The following is a 17,223-nucleotide window of genomic DNA, read 5'->3' on the forward strand; positions in this document are numbered from 1 at the left end:
AGCAACGTGCTATATGTTCTGAATGCCCGAATTGGGAATCTGTGTCAAAACTTTGTTAGGAATTATGTGATCCTTACTAGCTGGAAGTAAGGGAGATGGGGCATGAAGTTATTTCTAGGAGTTGGACACATACCAAGTTAGCTCAGTTCTGGGCATCTTTGAAATACCTATACAAACTTGTTCCTACATAGTAACTTGCAACATTGAATGAGAATGTGCTTGCTTACAGCAACGTGCTATATGTTCTGAATGCCCGAATTGGGAATCTGTGTCAAAACTTTGTTAGGAATTATGTGATCCTTACTAGCTGGAAGTAAGGGAGATGGGGCATGAAGTTATTTCTTGGAGTTGGAGACATACCAAGTTTCGCTCAGTTCTGGGCATCTTTGAAATACCTATACAAACTTGTTCCTACATAGTAACTTGCAACTTTGAATGAGAATGTGCTTGCTTGTAGCAACGTGTTATATGTTCTGAATGCCCGAATTGGGAATCTGTGTCAAAACTTTGTTAGGAATTATGTGATCCTTACTAGCTGGAAGTAAGGGAGATGGAGCATGAAGTTATTTCTAGGAGTTGGACACATACCAAGTTTAGCTCAGTTCTGGGCATCTTTGAAATACCTATACAAACTTGTTCCTACATAGTAACTTGCATCTTTGAATGAGAATGTGCTTGCTTACAGCAACGTGCTATATGTTCTGAATGCCCGAATTGGGAAACTGTGTCAAAACTTTGTTAGGAATTATGTGATCCTTACTAGCTGGAAGTAAGGGAGATGGGGCATGAAGTTATTTCTAGGAGTTGGACACATACCAAGTTTAGCTCAGTTCTGGGCATCTTTGAAATACCTATACAAACTTGTTCCTACATAGTAACTTGGAACTTTGAATGAAAATGTGCTTGCTTACAGCAACGTGCTATATGTTCTGAATGCCCGAATTGGGAATCTGTGTCAAAACTTTGTTAGGAATTATGTGATCCTTACTAGCTGGAAGTAAAGGAGATGGGGCATGAAGTTATTTCTAGCAGTTGGACACATACCAAGTTTAGCTCAGTTCTGGGCATCTTTGAAATACCTATACAATCTTGTTCCTACATAGTAACTTGCATCTTTGAATGAGAATGTGCTTGCTTACAGCAACGTGCTATATGTTCTGAATGCCCGAATTGGGAATCTGTGTCAAAACTTTGTTAGGAATTATGTGATCCTTACTAGCTGGAAGTAAGGGAGATGGGGCACGAAGTTATTTCTAGGAGTTGGACACATACCAAGTTTAGCTCAGTTCTGGGCATCTTTGAAATACCTATACAAACTTGTTCCTACATAGTAACTTGCAACTTTGAATGAGAATGTGCTTACTTGCAGCAACGTGCTATATGTTCTGAATGCCCGAATTGGGAATCTGTGTCAAAACATTGTTAGGAATTATGTGATCCTTACTAGCTGGAAGTAAGGGAGATGGGGCATGAAATTATTTCTAGGAATTGGACACATACCAAGTTTAGCTCAGCTCTGGGCATCTTTGAAATACCTATACAAACTTGTTCCTACATTGTAACTTGCAACTTTGAATGAAAATGTGCTTGCTTACAGCAACGTGCTATATGTTCTGAATGCCCGAATTGGGAATCTGTGTCAAAACTTTGTTAGGAATTATGTGATCCTTACTAGCTGGAAGTAAGGGAGATGGGGCATGAACTTATTTCTTGGAATTGGACACATACCAAGTTTAGCTCAGTTCTGGGCATCTTTGAAATACCTATACAAACTTGTTCCTACATAGTAACTTGCAACTTTGAATGAGAATATGCTTGCTTACAGCAACGTGCTATATGTTCTGAATGCCCGATTTGGGAATCTGTGTCAAAACTTTGTTAGGAATTATGTGATCCTTACTAGCTGGAAGTAAGGGAGATGGAGCATGAAGTTATTTCTAGGAGTTCGACACATACCAAGTTTAGCTCAGTTCTGGGCATCTTTGAAATACCTATACAAACTTGTTCCTACATAGTAACTTGCATCTTTGAATGAGAATGTGCTTGCTTACAGCAACGTGCTATATGTTCTGAATGCCCGAATTGGCAATCTGTGTCAAAACTTTGTTAGGAATTATGTGATCCTTACTAGCTGGAAGTAAAGGAGATGGGGCATGAAGTTATTTCTAGGAGTTGGACACATACCAAGTTTAGCTCAGTTCTGGGCATCTTTGAAATACCTATACAAACTTGTTCCTACATAGTAACTTGCAACTTTGAATGAGAATGTGCTTGCTTACAGCAACGTGCTATATGTTCTGAATGCCCGAATTGGGAATCTGTGTCAAAACTTTGTTAGCAATTATGTGATCCTTACTAGCTGGAAGTAAGGGAGATGGGGCATGAAGTTATTTCTTGGAGTTGGACACATACCAAGTTTAGCTCAGTTCTGGGCATCTTTGAAATACCTATACAAACGTGTTCCTACATAGTAACTTGCAACTTTGAATGAGAATGTGCTTGCTTACAGCAACGTGCTATATGTTCTGAATGCCCGATTTGGGAATCTGTGTCAAAACTTTGTTAGGAATTATGTGATCCTTACTAGCTGGAAGTAAGGGAGATGGGCCATGAAGTTATTTCTTGGAGTTGGAGACATACCAAGTTTAGCTCAGTTCTGGGCATCTTTGAAATACCTATACAAACTTGTTCCTACATAGTAACTTGCAACTTTGAATGAGAATGTGCTTGCTTGCAGCAACGTGCTATATGTTCTGAATGCCCGATTTGGGAATCTGTGTCAAAACTTTGTTAGGAATGATGTGATCCTTACTAGCTGGAAGTAAGGGAGATGGGGCATGAAGTTATTTCTAGGAGTTGGACACATACCAAGTTTAGCTCAGTTCTGGGCATCTTTGAAATACCTATACAAACTTGTTCCTACATAGTAACTTGCAACTTTGAATGAAAATGTGCTTGCTTACAGCAACGTGCTATATGTTCTGAATGCCCGAATTGGGAATCTGTGTCAAAACTTTGTTAGGAATTATGTGATCCTTACTAGCTGGAAGTAAGGGAGATGGGGCATGAAGTTATTTCTAGGAGTTGGACACATACCAAGTTTAGCTCAGTTCTGGGCATCTTTGAAATACCTATACAAACTTGTTCCTACATAGTAACTTGCAACTTTGAATGAGAATGTGCTTGCTTACCGCAACGTGCTATATGTTCTGAATGCCGAATTGGGAATCTGTGTCAAAACTTTGTTAGGAATTATGTGATCCTTACTAGCTGGAAGTAAGGGAGATGGGGCATGAAGTTATTTCTAGGAGTTGGACACATACCAAGTTTAGCTCAGTTCTGGGCATCTTTGAAATACCTATACAAACTTGTTCCTACATAGTAACTTGCATCTTTGAATGAGAATCTGCTTGCTTACAGCAACGTGCTATATGTTCTGAATGCCCGAATTGGCAATCTGTGTCAAAACTTTGTTAGGAATGATGTGATCCTTACTAGCTGGAAGTAAGGGAGATGTGGCATGAAGTTATTTCTAGGAGTTGGACACATACCAAGTTTAGCTCAGTTCTGGGCATCTTTGAAATACCTATACAAACGTGTTCCTACATAGTAACTTGCAACATTGAATGAAAATGTGCTTGCTTACAGCAACGTGCTATATGTTCTGAATGCCTGAATTGGGAATCTGTGTCAAAACTTTGTTAGGAATTATGTGATCCTTACTAGATGGAAGTAAGGGAGTTGGGGCATGAAGGTATTTCTAGGAGTTGGACACATACCATGTTTAGCACAGTTCTGGGCATCTTTGAAATACCTATACAACTTGTTCCTACATAGGAACTTGCAACTTTGAATGAGAATCTGCTTGCTTACAGCAACGTGCTATATGTTTTGAATGCCCGAATAGGGAATCTGTGTCAAAACTTTGTTAGGAATTATGTGATCCTTACTAGCTGGAAGTAAGGGAGATGGGGCATGAAGGTATTTCTAGGAGTTGGACACATACCAAGTTTAGCTCAGTTCTGGGCATCTTTGAAATACCTATACAAACTTGTTCCTACATAGGAACTTGCAACTTTGAATGAGAATGTGCTTGCTTACAGCAACGTGCTATATGTTCTGAATGCCCGAATTGGGAATCTGTGTCAAAACTTTGTTAGGAATTATGTGATCCTTACTAGCTGGAAGTAAGGGAGATGGGGCATGAACTTATTTCTTGGAATTGGACACATACCAAGTTTAGCTCAGTTCTGGGCATCTTTGAAATACCTATACAAACTTGTTCCTACATAGTAACTTGCAACTTTGAATGAGAATGTGCTTGCTTACAGCAACGTGCTATATGTTCTGAATGCCCGATTTGGGAATCTGTGTCAAAACTTTGTTAGGAATTATGTGATCCTTACTAGCTGGAAGTAAGGGAGATGGAGCATGAAGTTATTTCTAGGAGTTCGACACATACCAAGTTTAGCTCAGTTCTGGGCATCTTTGAAATACCTATACAAACTTGTTCCTACATAGTAACTTGCATCTTTGAATGAGAATGTGCTTGCTTACAGCAACGTGCTATATGTTCTGAATGCCCGAATTGGCAATCTGTGTCAAAACTTTGTTAGGAATTATGTGATCCTTACTAGCTGGAAGTAAGGGAGATGGGGCATGAAGTTATTTCTAGGAGTTGGACACATACCAAGTTAAGCTCAGTTCTGGACATCTTTGAAATACCTATACAAACTTGTTCCTACATAGTAACTTGCATCTTTGAATGAGAATGTGCTTGCTTACAGCAACGTGCTATATGTTCTGAATGCCCGAATTGGGAGTCTGTGTCAAAACTTTGTTAGGAATTATGTGATCCTTACTAACTGGAAGTAAGGGAGATGGGGCATGAAGTTATTTCTAGGAGTTGGACACATACCAAGTTTAGCTCAGTTCTGGGCATCTTTGAAATACCTATACAAACTTGTTCCTACATAGTAACATGCAACTTTGAATGAGAATGTGCTTGCTTGCAGCAACGTGCTATATGTTCTGAATGCCCGAATTGGGAATCTGTGTCAAAACTTTGTTAGGAATTATGTGATCCTTACTAGCTGGAAGTAAGGGAGATGGGGCATGAAATTATTTCTAGGAGTTGGACACATACCAAGTTTAGCTCAGTTCTGGGCATCTTTGAAATACCTATACAAACTTGTTCCTACATAGTAACTTGCAACTTTGAATGAGAATGTGCTTGCTTACAGCAACGTGCTATATGTTCTGAATGCCCGAATTGGGAATCTGTGTCAAAACTTTGTTAGCAATTATGTGATCCTTACTAGCTGGAAGTAAGGGAGATGGGGCATGAAGTTATTTCTTGGAGTTGGACACATACCAAGTTTAGCTCAGTTCTGGGCATCTTTGAAATACCTATACAAACGTGTTCCTACATAGTAACTTGCAACTTTGAATGAGAATGTGCTTGCTTACAGCAACGTGCTATATGTTCTGAATGCCCGATTTGGGAATCTGTGTCAAAACTTTGTTAGGAATTATGTGATCCTTACTAGCTGGAAGTAAGGGAGATGGGCCATGAAGTTATTTCTTGGAGTTGGAGACATACCAAGTTTAGCTCAGTTCTGGGCATCTTTGAAATACCTATACAAACTTGTTCCTACATAGTAACTTGCAACTTTGAATGAGAATGTGCTTGCTTGCAGCAACGTGCTATATGTTCTGAATGCCCGATTTGGGAATCTGTGTCAAAACTTTGTTAGGAATGATGTGATCCTTACTAGCTGGAAGTAAGGGAGATTGGGCATGAAGTTATTTCTAGGAGTTGGACACATACAAAGTTTAGCTCAGTTCTGGGCATCTTTGAAATACCTATACAAACTTGTTCCTACATAGTAACTTGCAACTTTGAATGAAAATGTGCTTGCTTACAGCAACGTGCTATATGTTCTGAATGCCCGAATTGGGAATCTGTGTCAAAACTTTGTTAGGAATTATGTGATCCTTACTAGCTGGAAGTAAGGGAGATGGGGCATGAAGTTATTTCTAGGAGTTGGACACATACCAAGTTTAGCTCAGTTCTGGGCATCTTTGAAATACCTATACAAACTTGTTCCTACATAGTAACTTGCAACTTTGAATGAAAATGTGCTTGCTTACAGCAACGTGCTATATGTTCTGAATGCCGAATTGGGAATCTGTGTCAAAACTTTGTTAGGAATTATGTGATCCTTACTAGCTGGAAGTAAGGGAGATGGGGCATGAAGTTATTTCTAGGAGTTGGACACATACCAAGTTTAGCTCAGTTCTGGGCATCTTTGAAATACCTATACAAACTTGTTCCTACATAGTAACTTGCATCTTTGAATGAGAATCTGCTTGCTTACAGCAACGTGCTATATGTTCTGAATGCCCGAATTGGCAATCTGTGTCAAAACTTTGTTAGGAATGATGTGATCCTTACTAGCTGGAAGTAAGGGAGATGTGGCATGAAGTTATTTCTAGGAGTTGGACACATACCAAGTTTAGCTCAGTTCTGGGCATCTTTGAAATACCTATACAAACTTGTTCCTACATAGTAACTTGCAACTTTGAATGAAAATGTGCTTGCTTACAGCAACGTGCTATATGTTCTGAATGCCTGAATTGGGAATCTGTGTCAAAACTTTGTTAGGAATTATGTGATCCTTACTAGATGGAAGTAAGGGAGTTGGGGCATGAAGGTATTTCTAGGAGTTGGACACATACCATGTTTAGCACAGTTCTGGGCATCTTTGAAATACCTATACAACTTGTTCCTACATAGGAACTTGCAACTTTGAATGAGAATGTGCTTGCTTACAGCAACGTGCTATATGTTTTGAATGCCCGAATAGGGAATCTGTGTCAAAACTTTGTTAGGAATTATGTGATCCTTACTAGCTGGAAGTAAGGGAGATGGGGCATGAAGGTATTTCTAGGAGTTGGACACATACCAAGTTTAGCTGAGTTCTGGGCATCTTTGAAACACCTATACAAACTTGTTCCTACATAGGAACTTGCAACTTTGAATGAGAATGTGCTTGCTTACAGCAACGTGCTATATGTACTGAATGCCCGAATAGGGAATCTGTGTCAAAACTTTGTTAGGAATTATGTGATCCTTACTAGATGGAAGTAAGGGAGTTGGGGCATGAAGGTATTTCTAGGAGTTGGACACATACCAAGTTTAGCACAGTTCTGGGCATCTTTGAAATACCTATACAAACTTGTTCCTACATAGTAACTTGCAACTTTGAATGAGAATGTGCTTGCTTACAGCAACGTGCTGTATGTTCTGAATGCCCGAATTGGGAATCTGTGTCAAAACTTTGTTAGGAATTATGTGATCCTTACTAGCTGGAAGTAAGGGAGATGGGGCATGAAGTTATTTCTAGGAGTTGGAGACATACCAAGTTTAGCTCAGTTCTGGGCATCTTTGAAATACCTATAGAAACTTGTTCCTACATAGTAACTTGCAACTTTGAATGAGAATGTGCTTTCTTGCAGCAACGTGCTATATGTTCTGAATGCCCGAATTGGCAATCTGTGTCAAAACTTTGTTAGGAATTATGTGATCCTTACTAGCTGGAAGTAAGGGAGATGGAGCATGAAGTTATTTCTAGGAGTTCGACACATACCAAGTTTAGCTCAGTTCTGGGCATCTTTGAAATACCTATACAAACTTGTTCCTACATAGTAACTTGCATCTTTGAATGAGAATGTGCTTGCTTACAGCAACGTGCTATATGTTCTGAATGCCCGAATTGGCAATCTGTGTCAAAACTTTGTTAGGAATTATGTGATCCTTACAAGCTGGAAGTAAGGGAGATGGGGCATGAAGTTATTTCTAGGAGTTGGACACATACCAAGTTAAGCTCAGTTCTGGGCATCTTTGAAATACCTATACAAACTTGTTCCTACATAGTAACTTGCAACTTTGAATGAGAATGTGCTTGCTTGCAGCAACGTGCTATATGTTCTGAATGCCCGAATTGGGAATCTGTGTCAAAACTTTGTTAGGAATTATGTGATCCTTACTAGCTGGAAGTAAGGGAGATGGGGCATGAAGTTATTTCTAGGAGTTGGACACATACCAAGCTTAGCTCAGTTCTGGGCATCTTTGAAATACCTATACAAACTTGTTCCTACATAGTAACTTGCAACTTTGAATGAAAATGTGCTTGCTTACAGCAACGTGCTATATGTTCTGAATGCCGAATTGGGAATCTGTGTCAAAACTTTGTTAGGAATTATGTGATCCTTACTAGCTGGAAGTAAGGGAGATGGGGCATGAAGTTATTTCTAGGAGTTGGACACATACCAAGTTTAGCTCAGTTCTGGGCATCTTTGAAATACCTATACAAACTTGTTCCTACATAGTAACTTGCATCTTTGAATGAGAATCTGCTTGCTTACAGCAACGTGCTATATGTTCTGAATGCCCGAATTGGCAATCTGTGTCAAAACTTTGTTAGGAATGATGTGATCCTTACTAGCTGAAAGTAAGGGAGATGTGGCATGAAGTTATTTCTAGGAGTTGGACACATACCAAGTTTAGCTCAGTTCTGGGCATCTTTGAAATACCTATACAAACTTGTTCCTACATAGTAACTTGCAACTTTGAATGAAAATGTGCTTGCTTACAGCAACGTGCTATATGTTCTGAATGCCTGAATTGGGAATCTGTGTCAAAACTTTGTTAGGAATTATGTGATCCTTACTAGATGGAAGTAAGGGAGTTGGTGCATGAAGGTATTTCTAGGAGTTGGACACATACCAAGTTTAGCACAGTTCTGGGCATCTTTGAAATACCTATACAACTTGTTCCTACATAGGAACTTGCAACTTTGAATGAGAATGTGCTTGCTTACAGCAACGTGCTATATGTTTTGAATGCCCGAATAGGGAATCTGTGTCAAAACTTTGTTAGGAATTATGTGATCCTTACTAGCTGGAAGTAAGGGAGATGGGGCATGAAGGTATTTCTAGGAGTTGGACACATACCAAGTTTAGCTCAGTTCTGGGCATCTTTGAAATACCTATACAAACTTGTTCCTACATAGGAACTTGCAACTTTGAATGAGAATGTGCTTGCTTACAGCAACGTGCTATATGTACTGAATGCCCGAATAGGGAATCTGTGTCAAAACTTTGTTAGGAATTATGTGACCCTTACTAGATGGAAGTAAGGGAGTTGGGGCATGAAGGTATTTCTAGGAGTTGGACACATACCAAGTTTAGCACAGTTCTGGGCATCTTTGAAATACCTATACAAACTTGTTCCTACATAGTAACTTGCAACTTTGAATGAGAATGTGCTTGCTTACAGCAACGTGCTGTATGTTCTGAATGCCCGAATTGGGAATCTGTGTCAAAACTTTGTTAGGAATTATGTGATCCTTACTATCTGGAAGTAAGGGAGATGGGGCATGAAGTTATTTCTAGGAGTTGGAGCTATACCAAGTTTAGCTCAGTTCTGGGCATCTTTGAAATACCTATAGAAACTTGTTCCTACATAGTAACTTGCAACTTTGAATGAGAATGTGCTTGCTTACAGCAACGTGGTATATGTTCTGAATGCCGAATTGGGAAACTGTGTCAAAACTTTGTTAGGAATTATGTGATCCTTACTAGCTGGAAGTAAGGGAGATGGAGCATGAAGTTATTTCTAGGAGTTGGACACATACCAAGTTTAGCTCAGTTCTGGGCATCTTTGAAATACCTATACAAACTTGTTCCTACATAGTAACTTGCATCTTTGAATGAGAATGTGCTTGCTTACAGCAACGTGCTATATGTTCTGAATGCCCGAATTGGGAATCTGTGTCAAAACTTTGTTAGGAATTATGTGATCCTTACTAGCTGGAAGTAAGGGAGATGGGGCATGAAGTTATTTCTAGGAGTTGGACACATACCAAGTTTAGCTCAGTTCTGGGCATCTTTGAAATACCTATACAAACTTGTTCCTACATAGTAACTTGCATCTTTGAATGAGAATGTGCTTGCTTACAGCAACGTGCTATATGTTCTGAATGCCCGAATTGGGAATCTGTGTCAAAACTTTGTTAGGAATTATGTGATCCTTACTAGCTGGAAGTAAGGGAGATGGGGCATGAAGTTATTTCTAGGAGTTGGACACATAACAAGTTTAGCTCAGTTCTGGGCATCTTTGAAATACCTATACAAAGTTGTTCCTACATAGTAACTTGCAACTTTGAATGAAAATGTGCTTGCTTACAGCAACGTGCTATATGTTCTGAATGCCCGAATTGGGAATCTGTGTCAAAACTTTGTTAGGAATTATGTGATCCTTACTAGCTGGAAGTAAGGGAGATGGGGCATGAAGTTATTTCTAGGAGTTGGACACATACCAAGTTTAGCTCAGTTCTGGGCATCTTTGAAATACCTATACAAACTTGTTCCTACATAGTAACTTGCATCTTTGAATGAGAATCTGCTTGCTTACAGCAACGTGCTATATGTTCTGAATGTCAGAATTGGCAATCTGTGTCAAAACTTTGTTAGGAATTATGTGATCCTTACTAGCTGGAAGTAAGGGAGATGGGGCATGAAGTTATTTCTAGGAGTTTGACACATACCAAGTTTAGCTCAGTTCTGGGCATCTTTGAAATACCTATACAAACTTGTTCCTACATAGTAACTTGCATCTTTGAATGAGAATCTGCATGCTTACAGCAACGTGCTATATGTTCTGAATGCCCGAATTGGGAATCTGTGTCAAAACTTTGTTAGGAATTATGTGATCCTTACTAGCTGGAAGTAAGGGAGATGGGGCATGAAGTTATTTCTAGGAGTTGGACACATACCAAGTTTAGCTCAGTTCTGGGCATCTTTGAAATACCTATACAAACTTGTTCCTACATAGTAACTTGCAACTTTGAATGAGAATGTGCTTGCTTACAGCAACGTGCTATATGTTCTGAATGCCCGAATTGGCAATCTGTGTCAAAACTTTGTTAGGAATTATGTGATCCTTACTAGCTGGAAGTAAGGGAGATGGGGCATGAAGTTATTTCTTGGAGTTGGAGACATACCAAATTTAGCTCAGTTCTGGGCATCTTTGAAATACCTATACAAACTTGTTCCTACATAGTAACTTGCAACTTTGAATGAGAATGTGCTTGCTTGCAGCAACGTGCTATATGTTCTGAATGCCCGATTTGGGAATCTGTGTCAAAACTTTGTTAGGAATTATGTGATCCTTACTAGCTGGAAGTAAGGGAGATGGAGCATGAAGTTATTTCTAGGAGTTGGACACATACCAAGTTTAGCTCAGTTCTGGGCATCTTTGAAATACCTATACAAACTTGTTCCTACCTAGTAACTTGCATCTTTGAATGAGAATGTGCTTGCTTACAGCAACGTGCTATATGTTCTGAATGCCCGAATTGGGAATCTGTGTCAAAACTTTGTTAGGAATTATGTGATCCTTACTAGCTGGAAGTAAGGGAGATGGGGCATGAAGTTATTTCTAGGAGTTGGACACATACCAAGTTTAGCTCAGTTCTGGGCATCTTTGAAATACCTATACAAACTTGTTCCTACATAGTAACTTGCAACTTTGAATGAAAATGTGCTTGCTTACAGCAACGTGCTATATGTTCTGAATGCCCGAATTGGGAATCTGTGTCAAAACTTTGTTAGGAATTATGTGATCCTTACTAGCTGTTAGTAAGGGAGATGGGGCATGAAGTTATTTCTTGGAGTTGGACACATACCAAGTTTAGCTCAGTTCTGGGCATCTTTGAAATACCTATACAAACTTGTTCCTACATAGTAACTTGCAACTTTGAATGAGAATGTGCTTGCTTACAGCAACGTGCTATATGTTCTGATTGCCCGAATTGGGAATCTGTGTCAAAACTTTGTTAGGAATTATGTGATCCTTACTAGCTGGAAGTAAGGGAGATGGGGCATGAAGTTATTTCTAGGAGTTGGACACATACCAAGTTTAGCTCAGTTCTGGGCATCTTTGAAATACCTATACAAACTTGTTCCTACATAGTAACTTGCATCTTTGAATGAGAATGTGCTTGCTTACAGCAACGTGCTATATGTTCTGAATGCCCGAATTGGCAATCTCTGTCAAAACTTTGTTAGGAATGATGTGATCCTTACTAGCTGGAAGTAAGGGAGATGGGACATGAAGTTATTTCTAGGAGTTGGACACATACCAAGTTTAGCTCAGTTCTGGGCATCTTTGAAATACCTATACAAACTTGTTCCTACATAGTAACTTGCAACTTTGAATGAAAATGTGCTTGCTTACAGCAACGTGCTATATGTTCTGAATGCCCGAATTGGGAATCTGTGTCAAAACTTTGTTAGGAATTATGTGATCCTTACTAGCTGGAAGTAAGGGAGATGGGGCATGAAGTTATTTCTAGGAGTTGGACACATACCAAGTTTAGCTCAGTTCTGGGCATCTTTGAAATACCTATACAAACTTGTTCCTACATAGTAACTTGCATCTTTGAATGAGAATGTGCTTGCTTACAGCAACGTGCTATATGTTCTGAATGCCCGAATTGGGAATCTGTGTCAAAACTTTGTTAGGAATTATGTGATCCTTACTAGCTGGAAGTAAGGGAGATGGGGCATGAAGTTATTTCTAGGAGTTGGACACATACCAAGTTTAGCTCAGTTCTGGGCATCTTTGAAATACCTATACAAACTTGTTCCTACATAGTAACTTGCATCTTTGAATGAGAATCTGCTTGCTTACAGCAACGTGCTATATGTTCTGAATGCCCGAATTGGGAATCTGTGTCAAAACTTTGTTAGGAATTATGTGATCCTTACTAGCTGGAAGTAAGGGAGATGGGGCATGAAGTTATTTCTAGGAGTTGGACACATACCAAGTTTAGCTCAGTTCTGGGCATCTTTGAAATACGTATACAAACTTATTCCTACATAGTAACTTGCAACTTTGAATGAGAATGTGCTTGCTTACAGCAACGTGCTATATGTTCTGAATGCCCGAATTGGGAATATGTGTCAAAACTTTGTTAGGAATTATGTGATCCTTACTAGATGGAAGTAAGGGAGTTGGGGCATGAAGGTATTTCTAGGAGTTGGACACATACCAAGTTTAGCTCAGTTCTGGGCATCTTTGAAATACCTATACAAACTTGTTCCTACATAGTAACTTGCAACTTTGAATGAAAATGTGCTTGCTTACAGCAACGTGCTATATGTTCTGAATGCCCGAATTGGGAATCTGTGTCAAAACTTTGTTAGGAATTATGTGATCCTTACTAGCTGGAAGTAAGGGAGATGGGGCATGAAGTTATTACTAGGAGTTGGACACATACCAAGTTTAGCTCAGTTCTGGGCATCTTTGAAATACCTATACAAACTTGTTCCTACATAGTAACTTGCAACTTTGAATGAGAATGCGCTTGCTTACAGCAACGTGCTATATGTTCTGAATGCCCGAATTGGGAATCTGTGTCAAAACTTTGTTAGGAATTATGTGATCCTTACTAGCTGGAAGTAAGGGAGATGGGGCATGAAGTTATTTCTTGGAGTTGGACACATACCAAGTTTAGCTCAGTTCTGGGCATCTTTGAAATACCTATACAAACTTGTTCCTACATAGTAACTTGCAACTTTGAATGAGAATGTGCTTGCTTGCAGCAACGTGCTATATGTTCTGAATGCCCGATTTGGGAATCTGTGTCAAAACTTTGTTAGGAATCATGTGATCCTTACTAGCTGGAAGTAAGGGAGATGGAGCATGAAGTTATTTCTAGGAGTTGGACACATACCAAGTTTAGCTCAGTTCTGGGCATCTTTGAAATACCTATACAAACTTGTTCCTACCTAGTAACTTGCATCTTTGAATGAGAATGTGCTTGCTTACAGCAACGTGCTATATGTTCTGAATGCCCGAATTGGGAATCTGTGTCAAAACTTTGTTAGGAATTATGTGATCCTTACTAGCTGGAAGTAAGGGAGATGGGGCATGAAGTTATTTCTAGGAGTTGGACACATACCAAGTTTAGCTCAGTTCTGGGCATCTTTGAAATACCTATACAAACTTGTTCCTACATAGTAACTTGCAACTTTGAATGAAAATGTGCTTGCTTACAGCAACGTGCTATATGTTCTGAATGCCCGAATTGGGAATCTGTGTCAAAACTTTGTTAGGAATTATGTGATCCTTACTAGCTGTTAGTAAGGGAGATGGGGCATGAAGTTATTTCTTGGAGTTGGACACATACCAAGTTTAGCTCAGTTCTGGGCATCTTTGAAATACCTATACAAACTTGTTCCTACATAGTAACTTGCAACTTTGAATGAGAATGTGCTTGCTTACAGCAACGTGCTATATGTTCTGATTGCCCGAATTGGGAATCTGTGTCAAAACTTTGTTAGGAATTATGTGATCCTTACTAGCTGGAAGTAAGGGAGATGGGGCATGAAGTTATTTCTAGGAGTTGGACACATACCAAGTTTAGCTCAGTTCTGGGCATCTTTGAAATACCTATACAAACTTGTTCCTACATAGTAACTTGCATCTTTGAATGAGAATGTGCTTGCTTACAGCAACGTGCTATATGTTCTGAATGCCCGAATTGGCAATCTCTGTCAAAACTTTGTTAGGAATGATGTGATCCTTACTAGCTGGAAGTAAGGGAGATGGGACATGAAGTTATTTCTAGGAGTTGGACACATACCAAGTTTAGCTCAGTTCTGGGCATCTTTGAAATACCTATACAAACTTGTTCCTACATAGTAACTTGCAACTTTGAATGAAAATGTGCTTGCTTACAGCAACGTGCTATATGTTCTGAATGCCCGAATTGGGAATCTGTGTCAAAACTTTGTTAGGAATTATGTGATCCTTACTAGCTGGAAGTAAGGGAGATGGGGCATGAAGTTATTTCTAGGAGTTGGACACATACCAAGTTTAGCTCAGTTCTGGGCATCTTTGAAATACCTATACAAACTTGTTCCTACATAGTAACTTGCATCTTTGAATGAGAATGTGCTTGCTTACAGCAACGTGCTATATGTTCTGAATGCCCGAATTGGGAATCTGTGTCAAAACTTTGTTAGGAATTATGTGATCCTTACTAGCTGGAAGTAAGGGAGATGGGGCATGAAGTTATTTCTAGGAGTTGGACACATACCAAGTTTAGCTCAGTTCTGGGCATCTTTGAAATAACTATACAAACTTGTTCCTACATAGTAACTTGCATCTTTGAATGAGAATCTGCTTGCTTACAGCAACGTGCTATATGTTCTGAATGCCCGAATTGGGAATCTGTGTCAAAACTTTGTTAGGAATTATGTGATCCTTACTAGCTGGAAGTAAGGGAGATGGGGCATGAAGTTATTTCTAGGAGTTGGACACATACCAAGTTTAGCTCAGTTCTGGGCATCTTTGAAATACCTATACAAACTTATTCCTACATAGTAACTTGCAACTTTGAATGAGAATGCGCTTGCTTACAGCAACGTGCTATATGTTCTGAATGCCCGAATTGGGAATCTGTGTCAAAACTTTGTTAGGAATTATGTGATCCTTACTAGCTGGAAGTAAGGGAGATGGGGCATGAAGTTATTTCTTGGAGTTGGACACATACCAAGTTTAGCTCAGTTCTGGGCATCTTTGAAATACCTATACAAACTTGTTCCTACATAGTAACTTGCATCTTTGAATGAGAATGTGCTTGCTTACAGCAACGTGCTATATGTTCTGAATGCCCGAATTGGCAATCTGTGTCAAAACTTTGTTAGGAATGATGTGATCCTTACTAGCTGGAAGTAAGGGAGATGGGGCATGAAGTTATTTCTAGGAGTTAGACACATACCAAGTTTAGCTCAGTTCTGGGCATCTTTGAAATACCTATACAAACTTGTTCCTACATAGTAACTTGCAACTTTGAATGAGAATGTGCTTGCTTACAGCAACGTGCTATATGTTCTGAATGCCCGAATTGGGAATCTGTGTCAAAATTTTGTTAGGAATTATGTGATCCTTACTAGCTGGAAGTAAGGGAGATGGGGCATGAAGTTATTTCTAGGAGTTGGACACATACCAAGTTTAGCTCAGTTCTGGGCATCTTTGAAATACCTATACAAACTTGTTCCTACATAGTAACTTGCAACTTTGAATGAGAATGTGCTTGCTTACAGCAACGTGCTATATGTTCTGAATGCCCGAATTGGCAATCTGTGTCAAAACTTTGTTAGGAATGATGTGATCCTTACTAGCTGGAAGTAAGGGAGATGGGGCATGAAGTTATTTCTAGGAGTTGGACACATACCAAGTTTAGCTCAGTTCTGGGTATCTTTGAAATACCTATACAAACTTGTTCCTACATAGTCACTTGCATCTTTGAATGAGAATCTGCTTGCTTACAGCAACGTGCTATATGTTCTGAATGCCCGAATTGGCAATCTGTGTCAAAACTTTGTTAGGAATTATGTGATCCTTACTAGCTGGAAGTAAGTGAGATGGGGCATGAAGTTATTTCTAGGAGTTGGACACATACCAAGTTTAGCTCAGTTCTGGGCATCTTTGAAATACCTATACAAACTTGTTCCTACATAGTAACTTGCAACTTTGAATGAAAATGTGCTTGCTTACAGCAACGTGCTATATGTTCTGAATGCCCGAATTGGGAATCTGTGTCAAAACTTTGTTAGGAATTATGTGATCCTTACTAGCTGGAAGTAAGGGAGATGGGGCATGAAGTTATTTCTAGGAGATGGACACATACCAAGTTTAGCTCAGTTCTGGGCATCTTTGAAATACCTATACAAGCTTTTTCCTACATAGTAACTTGCAACTATGAATGAGAATGTGCTTGCTTACAGCAACGTGCTATATGTTCTGAATGCCCGAATTGGGAATCTGTGTCAAAACTTTGTTAGGAATTATGTGATCCTTACAAGCTGGAAGTAAGGGAGATGGGGCATGACGTTATTTCTAGGAGTTGGACACATACCAAGTTTAGCTCAGTTCTGGGCATCTTTGAAATACCTATACAAACTTGTTCCTACATAGTAACTTGCAACTTTGAATGAGATTGTGCTTGCTTACAGAAACGTGCTACATGTTCTGAATGCCCGAATTGGGAATCTGTGTCAAAACTTTGTTAGGAATTATGTGATCCTTACTAGCTGGAAGCAAGGGAGTTGGGTTATGAAGTTATTTCTTGGAGTTGGAGACAT

This window comes from Diceros bicornis, chromosome 6, assembly GCF_020826845.1.
Source record: "Diceros bicornis minor isolate mBicDic1 chromosome 6, mDicBic1.mat.cur, whole genome shotgun sequence".
NCBI lineage: Eukaryota > Metazoa > Chordata > Mammalia > Perissodactyla > Rhinocerotidae > Diceros > Diceros bicornis.